This window comes from Eptatretus burgeri, chromosome 14 (assembly GCF_056783735.1).
Source record: "Eptatretus burgeri isolate ZD-2024b chromosome 14, Ebu_testis_v1, whole genome shotgun sequence".
NCBI classification, from domain to species: Eukaryota; Metazoa; Chordata; class Myxini; order Myxiniformes; family Myxinidae; genus Eptatretus; species Eptatretus burgeri.
The window spans coordinates 35,391,050-35,409,534 of NC_140974.1; the positions used below are offsets into that span (position 1 = coordinate 35,391,050).

Sequence of the window (18,485 nt, forward strand, 5' to 3'; positions counted from 1 at the left end):
CACACACACACACACACACACACACACACACACACACACACACACACACACACACACACACCTTGGTCCAAGAGTTGTGGTTACTTGCTGTGATTAAGCTGGATGCTTCAAGACCAGGGAGGGCTCCGTGTTGGATGTAGCATGGACAAGGAGATAGCTTGGTCCATGAGATGTTCCTTGCAGCGGTTAAGCTGGATGCTTTAGTCAGGGTCAGGTCAGGTATGGGAGCATGCACCAGAGCAGCACATCACTACATCCACTTTCCCAAGGTACTCCAGGGGCCTCCGTCTGGCCATCTCCCAGGCAGATGCCTGGCCCATCCCCATCTCCTTGAGATGCCGATCAACCTGCTGCATCCACGAGGCACGTGGTCGGCCCATTGGCCTCCTCCACTCATGAGACTCCATCACTGAGAGAATCTGGTGAACAGGACCAGCGTCAGGAAAACGAGCCACATGTCCATACAGCCGCAGCTGACGCTCACGGACTATGCAGGTAACAAATCTCATTTGAGTCTCTCTCAGCAACCGCTCGTTGGACACAAAATCCGACCAGCGATAGCCAAGGATTCTCCGAAGAGACCTGGTACCAAAGGAATTAAGTCTCCGTCTCAGATCCTTGGTCAGAGTCCAAGTCTCGCATCCATAGAGCAAGAATGGAAGCACCAAGGACCTGAAGACTCAGACTTTCATCCTCCCGCAAAGGTGCAGGCAGCGCCACACCCCATTATCCAGTGAATCCATGACTCCCAAGGCCTAACCCAGACGTCTATTGACCTCTGACTCACAGTCAGCAGAGACATGAATATCACTGCCAAGGTAAGTGAATCTCTCCACGACCTCAACATCCTCACCACAGACAGGTACAGACAGGACAGCAGCATCCAAGATGTAATTGAAAGCCTGGATCTTAGTTTTGTCCCAGGAAACGTGTAATCCCAGCAGCTCCGACTCCTCATTCACTGGGGAGTACTGGGGAGGATTCCATTGTATATACACACATATCATACATATTATATACACGTTATACATGACATTTCACCTGTTATAGACACATAATTTACACATATATATACACACACATTTTGTGCATGACATTTCACGTTATATAGACAAGTTATACGTGACGTGTTGCTAATGCTATATACACATATTATACATGACATGTTGCAATGTAATATTCACACATATGACACATGACATGTTACACATGTTATGTACACACATTATACATGACGTGTTGCAATGTTATATTCACACATATTATACATGACATGTTACACATGTTATGTACACACATATTATACGTGACGTATTGCAATGTTATATGCACACATATTATACATGACGTTACACATGTTATGCACACACATATTATACATGATGTGTTGCACATGCTATATACACATATTATGCATGACATGTTGCAATGTAATATTCACACACATTATACATGACTTGTTACACATGTTATGTACACACATTACACATGACGTGTTGCAATGTTATCTGCACACATATTATACATGACATGTTGCACATGCGATGCACACACATATTATACGTTAACTGTTGCAATGTAATATTCACACATATAATAGGGTGATCTATTGCACATGTTATTCACACATATTATACGTGACATGTCGCACATGTTATACACATTTAATAGGGGGATGTATTGCACATGTTATATTCACACATTATATGTGACATGTAATGTTACATACACACATTATATGTGACATATTTCACATGTTATGTACACACATATTATACATGACATGTTGCACATGTTAGGTACACACATTATACATGACATGTTGCACATGTTGTATTCACACATATTATATGTGACATGTTACACATGTTATGTACACACATATTATATGTGACATGTTGCAATGTTAGATACACACATATTATACATGACGTGTTGCACATTTTATACACACATATAATAGGATGATGTATTGCACATGTTATACACACATTATACATGATATGTTGCACATGTTTTACACTCATATTATACGTGACATGTTGCAATGTTAGATACACACATATTTTACTTGACATGTTGCGCATGTTATGTACACACATATTATATGTGACATGTTGCAATGTTAGATACACACATATCGTACGTGACATGTTGCAATGTTAGATACACACATATTGTACATAACATGTTGCGCATGTTATGTACACACATTATACGTGACATGTTGCAATGTTAGATACACACATATTGTACATGACATGTTGCACATTTTATACACACATATAATAGGGTGATGTATTCCAGATGTTATACACACATTATACGTGACATGCTGCACATGTTATACACACATTATACATGACATGTTGCACATGTTTTACACTCATATTATACGTGACATGTTGCAATGTTAGATACACACATATTTTACGTGACATGTTGCGCATGTTATGTACACACATATTATATGTGACATGTTGCAATGTTAGATACACACATATCGTACGTGACATGTTGCAATGTTAGATACACACATATTGTACATAACATGTTGCGCATGTTATGTACACACATTATACGTGACATGTTGCAATGTTAGATACACACATATTGTACATGACATGTTGCACATTTTATACACACATATAATAGGGTGATGTATTGCACATATTATACACACATTATACATGACATGTTGCACATGTTATAAACACATATTATACACGATATTTTGCACATGATATACACACATATAATAGGGTGATGTATTGCACATGTTATACACACATTATACGTGACATGTTTCACATGTTATACACACATATTATACACGACATTTTGCACATGATATACACACATATAATAGGGTGATGTATTCCAGATGTTATACACACATTATACGTGACATGCTGCACATGTTATGTACACACATATTATACATGACATGTTGCACATATTATGTACACACATATTATATGACATGTTGCAATATTAGATACACATATTATACATGACATGTTGCACATGTTATACCAACATATAATATGGTGATGTGTTGCACATGTTGTACACATATATAATAGGGTAATGTATTGCACATGTTATACACATTATACATGACATGTTGCACATGTTATGTACACACATATTATACATGACATGTTGCACATATGTACACACATATTATACTTGACATGTCGCAATGTTCGATACACATATTATACATGACATGTTACACATGTTATACACACATATAATAGGGTGATGTATTGCACATGTTATACACTCATAATATACGTGACATGTTGCACATGTTATACACTCATATTATATGTGACATGTCGCAATATTAGATACACACATATTATACATGACATGTTGCACATGTTATACACACATGTAATAGGGTGATGTATTGCACATGTTATACAAACATATTATACGTGACATGTTGCAATGTTAGATACACATATTATATGTGACATGTTGCGCATGTTATGTACAGGCATATTATACATGACATGTCGCACATGTTATACAAACATATAATAGGGTGATGTATTGCACATGTTATACACATATTATACATGACATGTTGCACATGTTATAGACACATATAATGGGGTGATGTATTGCACATGTTATTCATACATTATACGTGACATGTTGCACATGTTATACACACATATTATACACGACATTTTGCACATGATATACACACATATAATAGGGTGATGTATTGCACATGTTATACACACATTATACGTGACATGCTGCACATGTTATGTACAATCATATTATACATGACATGTTGCACATATTATGTACACACATATTATATGTGACATGTTGCAATATTAGATACACATATTATACATGACATGTTGCACATGTTATACCAACATATAATATGGTGATGTGTTGCACATGTTATACACATTTCTAATAGGGTAATGTATTGCACATGTTATACACACATTATACATGACATGTTGCACATGTTATGTACACACATATTATATGTGACATGTTGCAATGTTAGATACACACATATTGTACATGACATGTTGCGCATGTTTTGTACACACATATTATACATGACATGTTGCAATGTTAGATACACACATATTATACATGACATGTTGCACATTTTATACCAACATATAATATGGTGATGTGTTGCACATGTTATACACATTTCTAATAGGGTAATGTATTGCACATGTTATACACACATTATACATGACATGTTGCACATGTTATGTACACACATATTATATGTGACATGTTGCAATGTTAGATACACACATATTGTACGTGACATGTTGCGCATGTTATGTACACACATAGTATATGTGACATGTTGCAATGTTAGATACACACATATCGTACGTGACATGTTGCAATGTTAGATACACACATATTGTTCATAATATGTTGCGCATGTTATGTACACACATTATACATGACATGTTGCAATGTTAGATACACACATATTGTACATGACATGTTGCGCATGTTTTGCAAACACATATTATAGATGACATGTTGCAATGTTAGATACACACATATTATACATGACATGTTGCACATTTTATACCAACATATAATATGGTGATGTGTTGCACATGTTATACACATTTCTAATAGGGTAATGTATTGCACATGTTATACACACATTATACATGACATGTTGCACATGTTATGTACACACATATTATATGTGACATGTTGCAATGTTAGATACACACATATTGTACGTGACATGTTGCGCATGTTATGTACACACATAGTATATGTGACATGTTGCAATGTTAGATACACACATATCGTACGTGACATGTTGCAATGTTAGATACACACATATTGTTCATAATATGTTGCGCATGTTATGTACACACATTATACATGACATGTTGCAATGTTAGATACACACATATTGTACATGACATGTTGCGCATGTTTTGCAAACACATATTATAGATGACATGTTGCAATGTTAGATACACACATATTATACATGACATGTTGCACATTTTATACACATATAATAGGGTGATGTATTGCACATGTTATACACACATTATACATGACATGTTGCACATGTTTTACACTCATATTATACGTGACATGTTGCAATGTTAGATACACACATTGTACGTGACATGTTGCGCATGTTATGTGCACACATATTATATGTGACATGTTGCAATGTTAGATACACACATATTGTACATAATATGTTGCGCATGTTATGTACACACATTATACGTGACATGTTGCAATGTTAGATACACACATATTGTACATGACATGTTGCACATTTTATACACACATATAATAGGGTGATGTATTGCACATGTTATACGCACATTATACATGACATGTTGCACATGTTATACACATATCATAGGGTGATGTATTGCACATGTTATACACACATAGTATACGTGACATGCTGCACATGTTATTCACTTATAATACACGTGACATGTTGCACATGTTATACACACATATAATAGGGTGATGTATTGCACATGTTATACACACATACTATACGTGATGTGTTGCATATGGAATATCCATCCATCCATCCATTGGGACCATACTCTGTGCAGAGCATTGGTGCTGCCTCAGCAGTCTCCTTGGCTATTGGGCACAATCCTGGATGGGTTGTCACTCCGACACAGGATACCAGCAACCTGTTACTCATTTTGCCGACCTCAGAAGGAAGACAGGCAGAGTCAACCGCACCTGGTATTAATTCAACAGCTGAGCGCGATTTGAACTCGGGATCATAGGATCCCAAGCCCATCTCTATAACCATTAAGCCAACACCAGGCATACATGTTATATACACACATATTATACATGACATGTTGCACATGTTATACACACATGCAATAGGGTGATGTATTGCACATGTTATACAAACATATTATACGTGACATGTTGCAATGTTAGATACACATATTATATGTGACATGTTGCGCATGTTATGTACAGGCATATTATACATGACATGTCGCACATGTTATACAAACATATTTACACATGTGCATTTACACATTTACATATGTGCAACATGTGACATGTTGCACATGTTATGTACATACATATTGTTGCGGATTCGCGCCCGCCGGCGTGCGAACGGCCACGTAACTCGAATCGCGGCACGTCGCCCACCGGACGGACAATCCCGTCGTGACCCTTTCGGACTAACGCCGGGAACTAGTCACGGGTGGACCTTTCGGCCTCACCACGATCGTGCCAATCGGCCCCCCGCGTGGGATAGAGTTGCTCGCCAAATTCGACCTAGCTAAGTACCCACACGGAGGGTAGACCGGGCGATCGCACCTCGCCGCAGGTCGACTTTGGACACGGGCCACTTTAAGCGACCCGTTCCGTACTATCGGGATAACCGAGCGGTGTTATCGTCGGCCTCGACGGTTCGATTAATTATCGGGCGTTTTAGCCCACGACCAACCCTTTACGTGAAGTAAGATGGAGATTCAATAGAGGAAAAGACGAAGCGAAGCGGGAAAACAGTTCAACATAAAGCACATTTATTTCACGATGAACGGAAAGCACACATATACAATTACACCAAAAGCAAATGTAAAAGAAGAAGAAACACAATATTACACAAAAAGCAAATATAAAAGAGAAACACAATGCAGATCTATTACCGACTACGCGAGCACACGGCAACACTTATGCAGTTTTACTTCACAGACGGCGCCGACAACACATATACCCAAAGCAAAAGAAAAGGACCACCCTCAAGGATGAGGCGGGCCTGGGGCCGAGACCGCGTCGGGCCTACCCGTCTGGTGATGAGCCGCGAAATGGCGCTGGCGCCCTGACTCCGCGGGCCTCGCTGGGACTGCTTGGTATGGGGTGGGGACGGGGCCCCCCCTTCTCGCACTATCTCAGCGCGGGGGGGAAACAGGAGGGGTTGTTGATGCTCGGGGGATGGAGGATATCTCCCTGTCTCGGGTCCCGCGACGAGCGTCTCCACCACGACCTCGGTCGCGCCGCCGGCCTCTCCCTCCGCAGCTCCCCGACTCCGACACGAGCACCCCCTCGACCGCTTTCGCCGCCGCCACCTCTCCACAGCTCCGTCCTCTTCACTCTGACTACTACCACTTCTTCCCAGCTCCACCGACAACTCCCTGACTGACGAACGCGGTCGTTTATATGCCCCGTGGCTTCGCTCCTTCACCTTCGACCCTTTACCTCCGACCCTTCACCTCTAACTGGCTCCCCATTGGACCGAGGAAAAGTGGGCGTGAATGCTTTTTGATCCATGAATTTGCATATAGCGACCACACTCCAACGCCCCTGGAGGCGGGGCCAAATCGCCCCACGCTCGCCGATAGGACGGAACAGAAGTGGGCGTGAGTCGTTTTTGATCCGTTTTCTTCGGAAAGGCCGGCGCTTTTGCACCCCTGCTCGGTGCGCGCCCTGCACGAGTCCAGTATCGGTGCCCACAAGTGGCGCGGGAATAGTGGTGATGCGATGGTTGCGAGGGCGAGTTGTTACAGTAAAGGTCGTGGCTGTTGTTGTGAAGCGGCGTTGCGGTTGGTGGTTGTTGTGTGATGGCTGTTGAGATGTGGTTGGTGGTGGTTGTGATTGTAGTAATGGTGGCTGGTCCAAAATAAAGATAGTAAAAGAAAAACGGCTATCTAGAAGGGTCGCAGCCCGCATGAATGACATTTATTCCCTCTAAACAACGGGTTTGGGCCTAACTACACATATACTTACAGAGATATCTCACCTAAGGGACCTGAATGGTGGTTTGCGAATTTCGTCAACCACAACACTACCCCCTCCCCTTTTTACAGACTCGTCCCGAGTCGTCAAATTTTCGTGTGCCATCATGTGTAGTTTTCCCCTCGTACATTTTACCTATGGATCCCTGAGTGCGACATTCATGGTATTCGTGTCCCCAAAATAAATAACCTGAGGGCTGAGTAACTACCTAAACAAACTCACTCACACGGACGACTTAAATAAAATTGCCGGCGCTAAGACAGACATGCCGGGGGCGCACTCATATGTACAGTACATCTTACCTTAACGTACAAATTTTACACTAAACCATGGCCCAGGATCAATGAACTCTGCAAAAAGAAAGCAGTTAGCAGGGAGCCAGGCTGCTCGCATGCAGTCTCTGACTCAAACAATGCAGGTGACAGGGAACGTGGCCGGCTGCTCACACGCAGTCCAAGGCCTTCCCTTTTGAACTGAACGCAGTGAACCACAACGGTGCATGGGCTGCACAAATGTAGTCTCCGTGCCAGCTCAAGTGGCACACGCAATGAACACAACGAATGGATGGATGAATGGATGGACGCAAACACGGTGCACGGGCCGCCACTGCAGGCTTTATCGTCTTTGTTCGGCTAACCTATCCTGTCACCTAGCCTACTCCCAACCCCTACGTTCCCTTCCCGGAGGGGAACAAGGGAGAGCTAGCGTCCTATGCCGAGGCCCAACGAAGCCTCAGGATGGCCTCCCCAGAGTTCAGTCATCTTAACACCAAGTGGGTCCAGCGGCCCACAACGAGAGCGAAGGGATGGATGGTGCGGAGGGGTACACTTCCTATTCTACCCTATCCATTTAACTGTTAAACTACCCCGGGGCTTTCAACAAGCGCCTCTCGCTTAAACTATTGGTTCCAACAACCCTGATTCCCGTCGCCTGTGTTGGTGTCCTCATAATTTCAGGCCTCGCCCCCCAATTTTCTCTCCGTGCCCTCACACGGTCTCATGGCTGGGACACGTGCCTCCCTTTGGCAGGCACGACCCTCTGCCGAATCTCCCGCTATGGCACCCCCGGGCACTACACTGCCTCCGAGCCTACCAGCTCCCTAAACACCGGGGAGTGCCCCCCATGGCACCTCCCCTGAAACGCACACGTGGCAGGCTGGCATCCCAGGCCCCTTTCCGAGGGTCACCCGTGCCCACAACACTGCCCACGCGGCTAATGGCGCCCCGGGCCCCCGCACCAAGCAGGCGCACCCGTGCCCACTACGCTATCCCGGCCCCCCATGGGCCCTTGGCCTACCACGGCCGACTAGCCTGGTGCCCGGGGTACCCACTCAGCGATACTCACTTTTCGCAGCCACGCTCCCAGCCCGTCAACAGGGCTCCTGCACCCCTCCAAACGGGTTTCGAGCCTACACTCCCACCAACAAAACGACCTCCATTTTGTAAATTTGACTAACCCCCTAACTCACTCTACACTGACCCCGGGGTCCCTTGGGCGGGAGTCACTCCTCCCCCCAATCACTCATCGCACCATGCATTCCCCATTCACTCCACACACACACAGACCCGCTGGACTCACTCACTCACCAAGCACATGCTTCCAGTTCACTCACCAACTCTTCAACACACTCACCGCTGAACTCTGCCATCCTTCTATCTACATCCCCTAACTAACTCGTGCTCCCACGTCGTCCCTTATACTATAGCACGTTCCATTTAACACTACGTCGCTAAACTACATCCCCTCTACACATTCACTGTCAGTCACTGTCTCCAAATCTCTAAAATAACTTTTATTTCCCCACCTAAAGCTGGCTACAATCCCTCTAACTAATCCATTCCACAGGCCCCATGAGGACTTACCCCTGCCCCATGGAGCCGGTCTAGCTAAGCTAACCCTTCCCCCTAACTAGTTTCCATCCTGTGCCCAGGTCAAGGAGGTCTTCCACCCCTTGCCCAGGAATCCTGTGCACCCGAAAGTGAGGCTTGCCCTTTCTTTTTTTTTTCTTTACATGCGTAGCACCAGCGCGGCAACTCACAGCTCGCGCACTTTGCACCTGCCCGTGACGTCATGCAGCTAAACGTGTACCGCGTCCCTCCTTGGACGGTACCATCCGGCAGGGATACCCCTCCTGCCGGATTCCAACCCCGCGTGCAGCCATGACGTCACCGTGCGCATAAAAAAAAATACAAGCCCCATGTCTCGAGGGGTTCCCCACGCGAACACATGTGCTTTGCCCGTTGGAGCTTAACACACACGATCGCGTGGAGAGCCCGTCCGGTCCAAATCCATAATCCTGCCTAAACTTTGTCCGTCCGCAGGATCGGCAAATCCACCGCGTGCGTTTCCGGACCGGGACTTCACTCTCGCAAGCGAGCACGTGGGGGCCTCGTGCGTTGCACAGCACGGACCTCGCGCGCGCTGCTGAGCGAACCCGGCATGGTCCCCGAAACAACTACAGCCGCTACTCGGCTTTCTTTCCTCACATGTCGCAGTCGTCGCCATTCGACACAAGCACTCCCGCGTGTTACGACGCTAACACACCTCACCATTAAACTCACACCGGGAGACGCGGCTGCATGTTCACACATGCCGACCGACATCTCCCTTACATACCGCTCTCTCACACTCACGGTCTCCCTTGCACTCGGCCGTTCACTCACGCATGCCATCTCCCTCGCACACGTGGCTCCACTCACTCGCGGCCTTCCACTCACTCGTGCCATTTCCCTCACACAAACCACACCACTCACACACGCGTGGGCACTCAACCGCGGTGTTTCATCCATACTGGCCGTTTCATCCACACACACGGCCTCTTCCACTTGCGGTGCCCCTTTTACATACGGCGTGCTGGGAAGCACGTACTCCGGCACAGTCGCCACCACACCACTCACACACGGGGTCGCTTCCACACACGGGGACGCACTCACACCTTGCACCACACACACAGGGACAACCACACTGGGGATTTGTGTCCCCACAAGGGTCTCCGGGGCCTCTATACCCCCCAAGCTCTCCGTGCACCTGTCCACAGCACCCGTCCCCTCAACCTCGCAAAGCACGACCGAACTCACCTGGTCGTGACTCGCCTCAAGGGGGCATACTCACTCCCCTCGTTCCTGGAGGAGGCCATCCAACTGCTCGCACCGGGCCTCCACCCAGTCCGCGAGCTTACCCCCATTATCCTCCACTTCCTCCGTGTGTGTGTGTGCGTCACTTACCCCGTCTTCATCGTGTAGTCTTCCCTCTATCGTTCCCATCTCCTGTGTCTCTGCCAACTCAGTCACCTCTTCACCCTTTACCTCCCTTGTCTCAACTATTATTTCCGTCTCTTCCCTTATCTCCCTCGTGCACGTCTCCGTCACCCCAATTAGTTTGTCCCTCTCGGTTACCGTCACTTTTTCTGTCACGACCCTCGCCCAACACGCCCCCCAAATTATTTTTTCACCCGCCTCCACCGCGGGCCCGACAGCCGTTGCACCCCCTCCCAGCTCGTTCGCTCCCACACGTGGAGTCACCATTTTAAGCTCCCTGCTAACGGCCTTCATGCCCGCCTGCAGGCATCGGCCCATGTTCTGCGTCTCACCCCGCAGCTTTTTAGTTTCTTCCTTCATGTTTGTTTCCATTCCGTTCATTTGCTTGTTCATTCCTTCCATTTCGTTTTTCATTTCATTTGTGTATGCATCCATCTTTTCATCCATTTTTGTGTATTCGCATCCATCCTCGTTTTCACTTCGTTCATTTGCTTGTTCATGTTCGCTGTCATTTCCGCTAGCATGGCGCATAGCTGGGCCATGTCGGGTGCGCTTGGGTGAGCCGATTCGGCAAAGATCGGGGGGTTTTGGCGGAGGGGGGAGGGAAGGTGTCATACACCGCGGCCGCTGCCGCACCTATTTCGGGCTTTGGGCTCAGTTGGGGGACTTCATGTTCCTGCACAATCAACATTTCCTGCACGGGGTTTTCATCCTGGAACTTTGATTCTACACATTCTACATCCATTTCTAATACCCCCGGCTCCCGCTCGCCTTGAGACGCCATCTTGCTTCTCGTAAAGGGTTAATTTAGCTCGCTCGTAATTTGGAGGGAATCGGGGGTCGCTCCTCTCACCCCTGGACCGATTCCCGTGAATTTAGCTGGAGACAGGAGAGCCCGTTTTCCCGTTCTCCAATACCAGTGCCGCGAGGAGGGCGATGAGTTTGTATCCCACTTCTGACACCAGTGTTGTGGATTCGCGCCCGCCAGCGTGCGAACGGCCACGTAACTCAAATCGCGGCACGTCGCCCACCGGACGGACAATCCCGTCGTGACCCTCTCGGACTAACGCCGGGAACTAGTCACGGGTGGACCTTTCGGCCTCACCACGATCGTGCCAATCGGCCCCCCGCGTGGGATAGGGTTGCTCGCCAAATTCGACCTACCTAAGTACCCACACGGAGGGTAGACCGGGCGATCGCACCTCGCCGCAGGTCGACTTCGGACACGGGCCACTTTAAGCGACCCGTTCCGTACTATCGGGATAACCGAGCGGTGTTATCGTCGGCCTCGACGGTTCGATTAATTATCGGGCGTTTTAGCCCACGACCAACCCTTTACGTGAAGTAGGATGGAGATTCAATAGAGGAAAAGACGAAGCGAAGCGGGAAAACAGTTCAACATAAAGCACATTTATTTCACGATGAACGGAAAGCACACATATACAATTACACCAAAAGCAAATGTAAAAGAAGAAGAAACACAATATTACACAAAAAGCAAATATAAAAGAGAAACACAATGCAGATCTATTACCGACTACGCGAGCACACGGCAACACTTATGCAGTTTTACTTCACAGACGGCGCCAACAACACATATACCCAAAGCAAAAGAAAAGGACCACCCTCAAGGATGAGGCGGCCTGGGGCCGAGACCGCGTCGGGCCTACCCGTCTGGTGATGAGCCGCGAAATGGCGCTGGCGCCCCGACTCCGCGGGCCTCGCTGGGACTGCCTGGTATGGGGTGGGGACGGGGCCCCCCCTTCTCGCACTATCTCAGCGCGGGGGAGAAACAGGAGGGGGTTGTTGATGCTCGGGGGATGGAGGATATCTCCCTGTCTCGGGTCCCGCGACGAGCGTCTCCACCACGACCTCGGTCGCGCCGCCGGCCTCTCCCTCCGCAGCTCCCCGACTCCGACACGAGCACCCCCTCGACCGCCTTCGCCACCGCCACCTCTCCAGAGCTCTGTCCTCTTCACTCTGACTACTACCACTTCTTCCCAGCTCCACCGACAACTCCCTGACTGACGAACGCGGTCGTTTATATGCCCCGTGGCTTCGCTCCTTCACCTTCGACCCTTTACCTCCGACCCTTCACCTCTAACTGGCTCCCCATTGGACCGAGGAAAAGTGGGCGTGAATGCTTTTTGATCCATGAATTTGCATATAGCGACCACACTCCAACGCCCCTGGAGGCGGGGCCAAATCGCCCCACGCTCGCCGATAGGACGGAACAGAAGTGGGCGTGAGTCGTTTTTGATCCGTTTTCTTCGGAAAGGCCGGCGCTTTTGCACCCCTGCTCGGTGCGCGCCCTGCACGAGTCCAGTATCGGTGCCCATAAGTGGCGCGGGAATAGTGGTGATGCGATGGTTGCGAGGGCGAGTTGTGACGGTAAAGGTCGTGGCTGTTGTTGTGAAGCGGCGTTGCGGTTGGTGGTTGTTGTGTGATGGCTGTTGAGACGTGGTTGGTGGTGGTTGTGATTGTAGTAATGGCGGCTGGTCCAAAATAAAGATAGTAAAAGAAAAACGGCTATCTAGAAGGGTCGCAGCCCGCATGAATGACATTTATTCCCTCTAAACAACGGGTTTGGGCCTAACTACACATGTACTTACAGAGATATCTCACCTAAGGGACCTGAATGGTGGTTTGCGAATTTCGTCAACCACAACAATATTTATTATACATGACATGTTGCACATGTTATATACACACCTGTTTTGCGTGACATTATACATATTATAGACATAAATATCAAACACACACACACACACACACACACACACACACACACACACACACACACACACACGGAAGTGGATACTGTAAGACCTGATAGGTCTCCGTTCCATCTCCTGAAACGCAGACGTTTTTACCACAACATTACTGAACTGCAGAGGGGGCCAGTTGGTGGAGCAAGGTAAGATTGGTGGTTCAGTCATTCATTTAGGATCTTTTGACATATTTTACAGCTCCTGTAAAAACAACTTGGTTAATTGTCGGGGTGATCTGCTTATATAAAGAAGAATCATGTGATATTCTCCTGTTCACAAAACGTTCTGTTCACCCTCTTTAATGACTAACTTTTTTTGCATTAACTTTTGTTTCACTAAATCTGATAACGTAGTATTTTATGAACCTGGGAAGTTAAAAGTTTCATTCTAGCTACAGAATTTGGATGAATAGATATGTTTTGGTTGGATCCTCTTCATTGTTGAGACTACTTTCATGATATATCATGAGATATTGATGCCTGTCTTGATCTTAATTGATCAGTGTTTGGTTCACAGTTGATGGACACAGAATGAGGGACGTTTTATTGTTAACCGGCCTGTAATCTCGATGATAATGTTTAGGTTGCGAAAAATTAACGTGTTTGCTCAAGACTTTAAAAGTTTGTGAAAAGTTTTTTTATTACTTCTACCACCGAAGGTGAAGGGAGGTTATGTTTTCACCCCTGTTTGTTTGTTGGGTCACTAAAATAGGTGACCCTTATTGTCAGTAATTCTGTCTGTTTGTTTGTTTGGATGTTTGTTCGTTTGTCATCACCATAATTGGTAGAAAACGTGGGCGCATTTTGACCAAACTCGGGTGGTAGGTACATCTTATGACCTCGTGCTTTGGAAATTGTGATAGTTGCTTAGGATGCTTTGGTTCCCTAGCAACAACCCAAAAATCTTCAAAATCGGTACCGTACATGCGAAATCTATTCCGAAAGCCATTATCTCACATAGGGTTATGAAATTTGGTACGAATGATCTACAGGTGATGCTCTATCAAATATATTCCGGTTTTTGTGATATATGGAATACTTTACCCGCAGCGCCCCCTACAATTAGGGTATGAGTGAAAATTGCCGAAAATTGAAGGCCCCCTAGCGACCAGGTGAGTGCATCGATACGAATGAAACTTTGCAGCTTCATGGTACTCAATGAGTACTACAACTTTGCTTCAGGACACTTCCGTTTCCGGTTTTGGAGCGATGAGAGGTCTCCTTCGGGGCTCCCTGCTGACGTTCTCAAAGTTAAGTTTCCGGTCGTTATTTGTCCCGTTTTAACTGTTTAATTTTCTCACCTACATGTTACTGTGTGTTCCTAGTTCGGTTTTGTTTCAAAAATCGTGCTATTTTGTGAGTATTTTGTCGACGTTCTTACCTGGTGTTTGAGGCCTTGGCCTAGGCTTGAGGCCTACCGGTTCCACTCAGTGTTCGATCGTTTTTTTTGTTTGTTTGTTTTTTCTCCCCATTACCTTCAATTTTCATCCTCCCCACTTTCCAAACATCCCCCATTCTCCCAACTAATCTCTTTCTTATCTCCAAAAAAAAAAAATATATATATATATATATATATATATATATATATACCCAACAACAACAACAACAACACGCTCACCTGCTCCCGATTCTGCTTCTTCTTCTTCCTCTTAACTTCCTCCTCGTCTTCTTCCTCGATTTTTTTTTCCTACACTTCCATGACCTAATTTGTTGAACTCTCTCAAACATTAATATTAACAACAAAAACGATCTTATAATGCTTCATCTTCCTCTCTCACACATGTGGTACTCTTTACTGTTTCATAATGCACTACTCTTCTGCTATTTTAACAGACTGCTCTCATTTCGAGCTCTCCTTCATTCCTTGCCTAAAAAATCCAACTATTACAGCGCTTCTTCTCTCCATTCTCTGAATTCGCCTTCATTGCATCCATCAAGAATTGTGTTAAATCGCATCTCTGACCTAAAACTTTTAAAAACCACAGTTTGCCATGGATGTTCGCTTTCCATCAACCATTCTTTTTTTCCAACTTCAGTGCCAACTCACCCCCCTCACTCCTCACTCTCACTATCAAAGCAACCATCCCACTCTTCTCCCTCCAAGCCTCCCTCTCACCTCTCTCAAAAATTCCCCCCTCACCTTTCTCCCACCTTTCATCCCCATCACTCATCCTTCTCAAAGTTGCCCCCCCTCTCATCCACCAAGTGCCTCCCTCCACTGCCCTCTCACCTCCATCTCTTCACTCCACCTCCTCAAATCCTCAACTGCCTTCTTCCTTGTCTCTTGTCCCCCTCTCCCCCACCACCAGAGAGCCTTTTCTCCTCCTCATTCGGCCCCTCCCCTCACTATTCTGCAATACCCCACACTCTTTCAACAACCCTCCTTACCTCCCCCCTCGTCCCTTGTCCTACCCTCCCCCTCCACCTCCTGCACCCAAAGCCTCCTCCCCTACCTCTTCATTAAAAGTGTGGACCTCAAATATCCGGGGCCTTCGCTCAAACCTTTCAGATCTTTCCATACAGGTTGCCACTGACAAACCAGACATTATCTGCCTAACAGAAACTTTCCTCTCCCAAGACGTATCTGACTCCCAAGTATCTCTCCCCGGTTACTCCCTCTTACGGTATGACAGACCTGAGCCTCGTTCTGGTGGAGGTGTTGCTCTCTTCATCAAAGACTCTATTCCTCACTCTCCATGCACTGCTCTCACTCCCCCACACCCCCAGGAATACCTCTGGCTTCAGCTTCCCCTCCACTCCCACCTCATGTTTATATGTGTACTGTACCGTCCACCGAACAGTGATGACTCCATCTACACCTCAATATCCGAAAACATGGACCATCTTCTATCTTCTCATCCAAACTCTCTCTTCCTCTTATGTGGTGACTTCAATTGTCATCACGCCAGTTGGCTAGGTGTGGGTACCTCTCTCACCTGCCATGGCACCTCAGCAAAAGCTTTCTGCGACTCATTAGGACTGACTCAATCGGTCAACTTCCCGACCCAGATCTCAACCAATGGTACTCCATCTCTTCTGGATCTGATTTTGACAAATTTCCCTGACAATATCTGCTGCTCTTCCTTCGCTCCAATCGGTTCTTCTGACCACGTCCTTGTCAAAGTGGACATCTCTCTGGCTGTTATCAGAGAACCACCTCACTGCCGTCGAGTCTGACATTTCACTCAAGCCGACTGGCAGGGTCTCCGAGCAGCCATCAAACTTACAGACTGGTCTCCTATCACTACTTTCTCAAACATCAACTCATCCTGGGAATTCTTTCAAAGAAACTTGCTCTCCCTCATGCACAGATTTATCCCCTCTCGTGTTCAGTTGTCTTACCCTTCCTCCCGCCCTTGGTTTACTGAAGCTCGTGGCGAGGCAGTTGTCCTGAAACAACTTGCCTTTGCCTCATGGATAGCAAACCCAACTGAGGGCAATCTCAGTTCCTTCCACAAAGCTCGGTACAAGTGTGTATCTACCCTCAGGAGAGCCAGAAAACAACATCTTTCTCATCTCAAGTCTGAACTCTCAAACTTCTCTCCCTCCTCAAAATCCTGGTGGTGTTTAATCAAAACTGTTTCTGGTGTATGTTCCCCCTCCATCCCCTCCCTTACCTCAAATGGCCGCACTGCTGATTCCACACGTGATAAAGCTGAATGTCTAAACTCGGTGTTTGCAGCTAAATCTTGTGTCCTAAACCCATCACTATCTCTACCCACTTTACCCAGTCGCACCCAACTGTCCCTGGACTCTGTATCCTTTTCTCCTGACAAGGTGGAGAGCTTGCTTTCAAACCTCGAGTCAGATTCTGCAACCGGTCCAGACGGCATCAGCCCACATGTCCTCAAAGCCTGCTCTTCTGCTCTTGCTCACCCTCTCTCTGTTCTATTCACCCTCTCATTTGCCCAAGGTCATCTGCCAGCTGCTTGGAAATCTGCTAACATCACTGCCCTGCATAAAAAAGGTGCAAAAACAGATCCCTGTAACGACAGACCAATCAGCCTTCTCCCAATCATCAGCAAGGTTATGGAATCCATCATCGCTTCAGACATGAAATCCTTCCTCTTCTCCAATGGCTTGATTTCCAATCATCAATTTGGTTTCAGACAAGGTCGCTCTACCCTGGATATGCTGCTTCTGCTCTCCCATCAATGGATGGAGGTCCTCAATGCCAGACAGGAAATCCGAGCCGTATCCCTGGACATATCATGTGCTTTTGACACAGTCTGGCACCCTGCACTACTCACCAAACTCTCTTCCCATGGTATTCAAGGCCATCTCCACTCATGGCTCGCAGACTTCCTCTCCTGTCGCAGTCAACGTGTGGCCCTAAATGGAGTTCTTTCATCCCCTCTTCCTGTGCAGGCTGGAGTTCCTCAAGGTAGCGTTCTGGGCCCTGTTCTTTTTCTGGTTTTCATCAATGATCTCTCGGACTCTCTGGAAAATCCTCTATTTCTCTTTGCCGACGACTCCACCCTCTGCCATACCATTTGTCATCCCTCAGACCGGCAAGCAGCAGCTTCTTCGCTCACTGCAGATCTGGATAAAATCACAAACTGGTCCAACACGTGGAACATGTCTTTCAATCCAGACAAATCTCACACTCTCACTATGTCTCTTCGAAAGGACCGTTTAGAAACCCCCCCCCCATCCACTTTCTCAACAATCCTCTGGAA

At 46.6% G+C, this 18,485-nt stretch overlaps 1 protein-coding gene across 2 annotated transcripts in view; it reads left to right on the forward strand.

Moving 5' to 3' along the window:
• SARDH (sarcosine dehydrogenase) overlaps positions 1-18,485 on the forward strand; it is a 153,938-nt gene that overhangs the window by 11,461 nt on the left and 123,992 nt on the right. The gene's annotated exons all lie outside the window — the stretch shown is intronic.